This window comes from Grammomys surdaster, unplaced genomic scaffold (assembly GCF_004785775.1).
Source record: "Grammomys surdaster isolate TR1022 unplaced genomic scaffold, NIH_TR_1.0 279, whole genome shotgun sequence".
Lineage (NCBI taxonomy): Eukaryota > Metazoa > Chordata > Mammalia > Rodentia > Muridae > Grammomys > Grammomys surdaster.
In genome coordinates this window covers 5,347,351-5,354,293 of record NW_021604720.1, presented here as the reverse complement: position 1 = coordinate 5,354,293, position 6,943 = coordinate 5,347,351, and the positions used below count along the sequence as shown (strand labels likewise).

General features: G+C 37.6%; 1 non-coding gene across 1 annotated transcript; it reads right to left on the bottom strand.

The window, feature by feature from the left end:
- Positions 1–6,343: 6,343 nt before the first annotated feature.
- LOC114629337 lies at positions 6,344–6,450 on the bottom strand. The gene has a single exon (XR_003712633.1). It is a non-coding gene; the product is annotated as a U6 spliceosomal RNA (small nuclear RNA).
- Between the last annotated feature and the right edge of the window lie 493 nt (positions 6,451–6,943).

The following is a 6,943-nucleotide window of genomic DNA, read 5'->3' as shown; positions in this document are numbered from 1 at the left end:
TCTCTCTCTCTCTCTCTCTCTCTCTCTCTCTCTCTCTCTCTCTCTCTTCTTATAAGGACAACATTTAATTGGGGCTGGCCTACAGGTTCAGAGGTTTAGTCCATTATCATCAAGGCGGGATGTTGCAGCTGAAGCTGAGAGTTCCACATCTTCATGTGAAGGCTGCAAGCATAATACTCACTTGTAGACAGCTAGAATGAGAGATTTATAACCCACACCCACATTGACACACCTACTCCAACAAGGCCACACCTCCTAATAGTGCCACTTTCTTGCGCAAGCATACACAAACCATTACAGCCATCATGAGACGCTTTCTTTCTGTTCCTTCTGAGGGCTGTGGCAGCTCCTGCCTCAGAGCCATCGCCGCCGTTATCCTGTCTGGAACCTTCTTCCCCTCAGTTGTGCTGAGCTAAGGACTATCCACCCTATACTCTTTGGTTCTATACACCCACCTCACTGGAGCCATTGCCTCACAAGGAATAAGAAATTATTTATTTTGAGGCCAAAATGAGTGACCATTGTAGCTGTCTTTTTAGCTACTTTTGTGGGTTCTTTTCTTCCACCTTTCACTCCCCCTCCTCACCCTCGAATTCCCCCACACTGGAGAATCCAGCCTTCACAGGACCAAGGACCTCCTCTCCCACCAATACCTGACAAGGCCATCCTCCACTGCATATACAGCAAGGGGCCCTCCATGCATGTTCCCAGACTGGCAGTTTAGACACTGGGAGCTCTGGTTGATGGATATTGTCACTCTTCCCATTGAGCCTCAAGCCACTTCAGCTCCTTCAATCTTCTCTCTACCTCCTCCACTGGGGACAGCAAGATAAGTTCAATGGTTAGCTTCAAGGATCCACCTCTGTGTATGTCAGATTCTGGCAGAGTCTCTCTGGAGACAGGTATATCAAGTTCCCGTTAGCAAGCACTTCCTGGCATCCACAACAGGGTTTGCATTTATTGACTGCATATGAGATAGATTCCCCAGGTAGGGCAGTGTCCAGAGGCCTCCTCCTCCAGTCTCTGATCCATACTTTGTCTCTGTATTTGCTCCCTTGAGTATTTTTTTACTCCTAAGAAAAACCGAAGCACCCTCACTTTGGTCTTCCTTCTTCTTGATTTTCATGTGGTCTGTGAGTTGTATCTTGGGTATTCTGAGCTTTGGGGCTAATATCCACTTGTCAGTCAGTGCATACCATGTGTGATTTTTGTGACTGGCTTACCTCAATCAAGATGATATTCTCTAATTTCATCCATTTGCCTATGACTTTCATGAATGCAATATTTTTAATAGCTGAGTAGTACTCCATTGTGTAATTATGCCACATTTTCTGTATCCATTCCTCTGTTGAAGAACATCTGGGTTCTTTCCAGCTCCTGACTATTATAAATAAGACTGCTATGAACACAGTGGAACATGTGTCTGACCTTGTTATATGTTGGAGCATGTTTTGGGTACATGCCCAGGAGTGGCATAATTGATCCTCAGATAGTACTGTGTCCAATTTTCTGAGGAACCACCAGACTGATTTCCATCATGGTTGTATCAGCTTGCAATCCTACCAAAATCGGAGGAGTATTCCACTTTCTCTACATCCTCAGCAGCATCTGCTGTCACCTCAGTTTTTGATTCTGTTCATTCTGACTGGTGTGAGAAGGGATCTCAGGGTTGTTTTGATTTACATTTCACTGATGATTAAGGATGTTGAACACTTCTTTAGGTGCTTTTTGATCATTCAAGATTCCTCAGTTGAGAATTCTTTGTTTAGCTCTGTACCCCATTTTTAATAGGGTTATTTGGTTGTCTGGAGTCTAATTTCTTGAGTTCTTTGTATATATTGGATATTAGCCCTCTATCGGTTGTAGAATTGGTTAAGAAATTTTTTTACAATCTATTTGTTGCTGTTTTGTCCTATTAACAGAGTGTCCTTTGCCTTACAGATGCTTTGCAATTTTATGAGGTCCCATTTGTTAAATTCTTGATCTTAGGAAATCAGCTATTGACGTCCTGTCCAGGAACTTTTCCCCTGTCGCCATGTGTTTGAGGCTTTTCCCCACTTTCTGTTCTATTAGTTTCAGTGTATCTGGTTTCATGTGGAGGTTCTTTATCCACTTGGACTTGCGCTTTTTACCTGGAGGTAAGAATGGATCAATTTGCCATCTTCTGTATGCTGACCTCCAGTTGAACCAGCACCGTTTGTTGAAAATGCTGTCCTTTTTCCACTGGACAGTTTTAACTCCTTTGCCAAAGATCAAGTGACCATAGGTGTGTGGGTTCATTTCTTAGTCTTCATTTCTGTTCCATTGATCTTCCTGTCTGTCTCTGTACCAATGCAGTTTTTATGACTGGTGCTCTGTAGTACAGCTTGAGATCAGGGATGGTGATTTCTCCAGAAGTTCCTTTATTGTTGAGAAATGTTTTCATTATCCTGAGTATTTTGTTATTCCAAATGAATTTTAGAATTGCACTTTTTTACTCTGAGAAGACTTGAGTTGAGATATTAATGAGGATTGCATTGAATTTGTAGATTGGTTTTGGCAAGGCGGCCATTTTTACTATATTAATCATGCCAATCGAAGAGCATGAGAGAGCTTTCCATCTTCTGAGATCTTATTCAAATTCTTTCTTCAGAGTCTAGTAGTACTTGCCATTCAGATCTTTCACTTGCTTGGTTAGATTCAAACTAAGGTATTTTATATTATTTGTGGCTATTATAAAATGTGTCATTTCCCTAAATTCTTTTACTCATCTTTTCAGTAAAGGAAGGCTACTGTTTTGTTTGAGTTAATTTTATATCCAGCCACTTTGCCAAAGTTTATCAGGTTTAGTATTTCTCTGGCAGAACTTTTGGGGTCATTCAAGTATACTATCATATCATCTGTAAATAGTGATATTTTGACTTCCTCCTTTCCAATTTGTATTCCTTTGACTTCCTTTTGTTGTCTAATTGCTCTGGCTAGAACTTCCAGTACTATATTTAATATGCAGGGAGAGAGTGGGCCATCTTGTCTAGTCCCTGATTTTAGTGGGGTTGCTTCAAGTTTCTTTCCATTTCATTTGTTGTTGGCTTCTGGTTTCTGTATACTGCTTTTACTATGTTTAGGTATTGTCCTTGAATTCCTGACCTTTCTAGGACATTTTCCATGAAGGGGTGTTGAATTTTGTCAAATGCTTTCTCAGCACCTAGTGAGATGATCATGTGTTTTCCTCCCCTTTGAGTTTGTTTTACATAGTGGATTACATTGATGGATTTCCATGTATTGAATGATCCATTCATTACTGGGATAAAGCCTACTTGATCATGATCAATGATTTTTTTTATGTGTTCTTGGATTCAGTTTGCAAGAATTTTAACGATTATTTTTGCATCGGTATTTAAAGGGAGATTGGTCTGAAGTTCTCTTTCTTTGTTGGGTCTTGTGTTGCCTAGATATGAGTGTAATTGTGGCTTCATAGAATGAATTGGGCAGTGTTCCTTCTTTTTCTCTTTTGTGGAAAAGTTTGAAAAGCATTAGTATTAGGTCTTCTTGGAAGGTCTGATAGAATTCTACACTAAAACCATCTGGTCCTGGACTTTTTTGGTGGGTGACTTTTAATGACTGCTGCTATTTCTTTAGGGGTTATAGGACTGTACATGTGGTTCACCTGATCTTTATTTAACTTTGGTTAAATCTGGATTTAACCTGGTATCTGTCTACAAAATTGTTCATTTCACCCAAATTTTCCAGTTTTGTTGAGTAATGGCCTTTGTAGTAGGATCTGATGATTTTTAAATTTTCCTCAGTTTCTGTTGTTATGTCTCCCTTTTCAGTTCTGATTTTATTAATTTGGATACTGTCTCTGTGCCCTCTGGTTAGTCTGGCTAACAGTTTTTCTATCTTGTTGATTTTCTCAAAGAACTAGCTCCTGGTTTGGTTAATTCTTTCTATAGTTCCTTTTGTTTCTTCTTGGTTGATTTCAGTCCTGGGTTTGATTATTTCCTGCCATCTACTCCTCTTGGGTGTATTTGCTTCTTTTTGTTCTAGAGCCTTCAGGTGTGCTGTAAAGTTGCTAGTGTGTGCTCTCTTCATTTTCTTTTTGTAGGCACTTAGAATTATGAGTTTTCCCCTTGTACTGCTTTCAATGTGTCCCAAAAGTTTTGGTATGATGTGCCTTCATTTTCAGTAAATTCTAAAAGAGTCTTTCATTTCTTTGTCTATTTCTTTCTTGACCAAGTTGTCATTGAGCACAGCATTTTTCAGTTTCCATGTGTATGTCGACTTTCCATTGTTTTTTCCGACTTTCCATTGTTTTTGCCATTATTAAAAACCAGCCTTAGTCCATGGTGATTTGGTAGGATACATGGGATTATTTCACTGTTGTGTCTGTTGAGGCCAGTTTTGTGACCAATTACATGGTCTATTTTGGAAAAGGTACCACGAGTTACTCAGAAGAAGATTTTATATATATGATGAAGTGTTCTATAGATATCTAGGTATCTCTTAAATCCATTTGGTTTATATCTTCTCTTAGTTTCACTGTGTGTCTGTTTAGTTTCTGTTTTCATCATCGTCCATTGCTGAGAGTTAGGTGTTTAAATCTCCCCCTATTATTGTATGAGATGCAATGTGTGCTTTGAGGTTTAGTAAATTTCTTTTGTGAATGTGTGTGCCCTTCCATTTGGAGCATACACAATCAGAATTGAGAGTTCATCTTGGTAGATTTTTCATTGATGAGCATGAAGTGTCCTTCCTTATATTTTTTGATAATCATAGCTTGCAAGTTGATTTTATTTGATTTTAGAATGACTACTCTAGCTTGTTTGTTTGATATATTTTCTTGGAAAATTGTTTTTCAGCCTTTTACTGTGAGGTAGTGTCTGTCTTTGTCATTGAGGTGTGTTTCCAGCATGAAACAAAACCCTGGGTCCTGGTTACGTGTCCAGTCTGCTAGTCTAATTCTTTTTATTGAGGAATTTAATGCACTGATGTTAAGAGATATCAAGGAAAAGTGATTATTGCTTCCTTTTATTTTGTTATTAGTGGTTGAGTTATGTTTGTGTGGCAATCTTCCTTTGGGTTTGATGAAGATTACTTTGCTTTTTTAGAGTATAATTTTCCTCCTTGTGTTGGTGGTTTCCCTCTATTATCCTTTGTAGGGCTGGATTTGTGGAAAGATATTGTGTAAATTTGGTTTTGTCATAGAATATCATGGTTTCTCCATCTATGGTAATTCAAAGTTTTACTGAGTATAGTAGTCTCGGCTGGCATTTGTATTCTCTTAGGATCTATATGACATCTGTCCAGGATCTTCTGGCTTTTATAGTCTCTGGTGAGAAGTCTGGTGTAATTCTTATAGGTCTGCTTTTATAAGTTACTCGACCTTTCTGCCTTACTGCTTTTAGCATTCTTTCTTTGTTTTGTGCATTTGGTGTTTTGAGTATTATATGACAGGAGAAATTTCTTTTCTAATCTAGTCTATTTGGAGTTCTGTAGGTTTCTTGTATGTTCATATGCATCCCTTTCTTTAGGTTAGGTAAGTTGTCCTCTGTAACTTTGTTGAAGATATTTACTGGCCTTGTAAGTTGGAAATCTTTGCTTTCTTCTATACTTATTATCTTTAGGTTTGGTTTTCTCATTGTGTCCTGGATTTCGTGGATGTTTGGTGTTAGGAGCTTTTAGCAGTTTGCATTTTTTTTGACAGTTGTGTCAATGTTTTTATGTGGCATCTTCTTCGCCTGAGATTCTCTCTTTTATCTTTTGTATTCTATTGGTGATGCTTGCATGTATGACCGCTAATCTTGTTCCTAGGTTTTCTATCTCCAGTATTGTCTCCTTTTATGATTACTCTATTGTTTTTACTTCCATTTTTAGATCCTTAATGGTTTTGTTCAATTCCTTCACCTGTTGGTTGTGTTTTCCTGTAATTCTTTAAGGGATTTTTGTGTTTCCTCTTTAAGGGCTTCTACCTGTTTACCTATATTCTCCAGTTTCTCTTTAAGAGAATTATTTATGTCCTTCTTAAAGTCCTCTATCATCATCATGAGAAATAATTTTAAATCTGAATCTTGCTTTTCCAGTGTGATGAGGTATCCAGGACTTGCTATGGTGGGAGAACTGGGTTCTGATGATGCAAAGTAACCATGTTTTTCGTTGCTTATGTTCTTGCACTTGCCTTTTGCCATCTGGTTATCTCTAGTGCTACTTGCTCTCACTGTCTCTGACTGGAGCCTGTCTCACCTGTTTTCTGAGTTGTGTCAGAGCTCCTCAGAGTCCAGCTGTCTTTGTGATACTGTGAACCTACCTGTCAGAGTTTCTGGGAGTCCAGCTTCCTCTGGGTATTGTGGGAATAGTTTCAGTGGTAAAAATTACAGAACGTTTCATGAATTTGCATGTCACTGTTGCACAGGGGCCAGGCTAATCTTCTCTATATTGTTCTGATTTTAGTATATGTTCTACTGAAGCGAGCACGTTTTTAGGGTTTTATCATTAATTTTGGAATGTCATATTTCTATCTATTGTTATTGTTTGTGTTCTATTTATTATTAGCATGGATTCTCATTTTGTATGGCAATTTCTATAATTATAAAATTTTATTGGGGTCCAAAATATTTTCAATGAACAGCATGCTAGTAATGTAATTGTATATATTGTTAAATATATAATATAATATTTATTTTTTAAAATATCCATCTAATTTTTGTAGTAAACATGAAAATTTTACAAAACTAATTGGATATTACAATTTCATAATTCACATGTCATTTTGTGTCTAAAACCCACAAAGGCAACTCACATAGAAACACATTACACTGAAACATCCAATCATAATATTGGCACCTTTGAAATTGTCTTTTTTAAACACACTTCGAGCTTATAAAGGCAATAATTAAATTCATTTTAAGTTATATAAACACTTCCTACAAAAATGACTAAATTAGTCTTTTAATGAAGAGCAATTGAA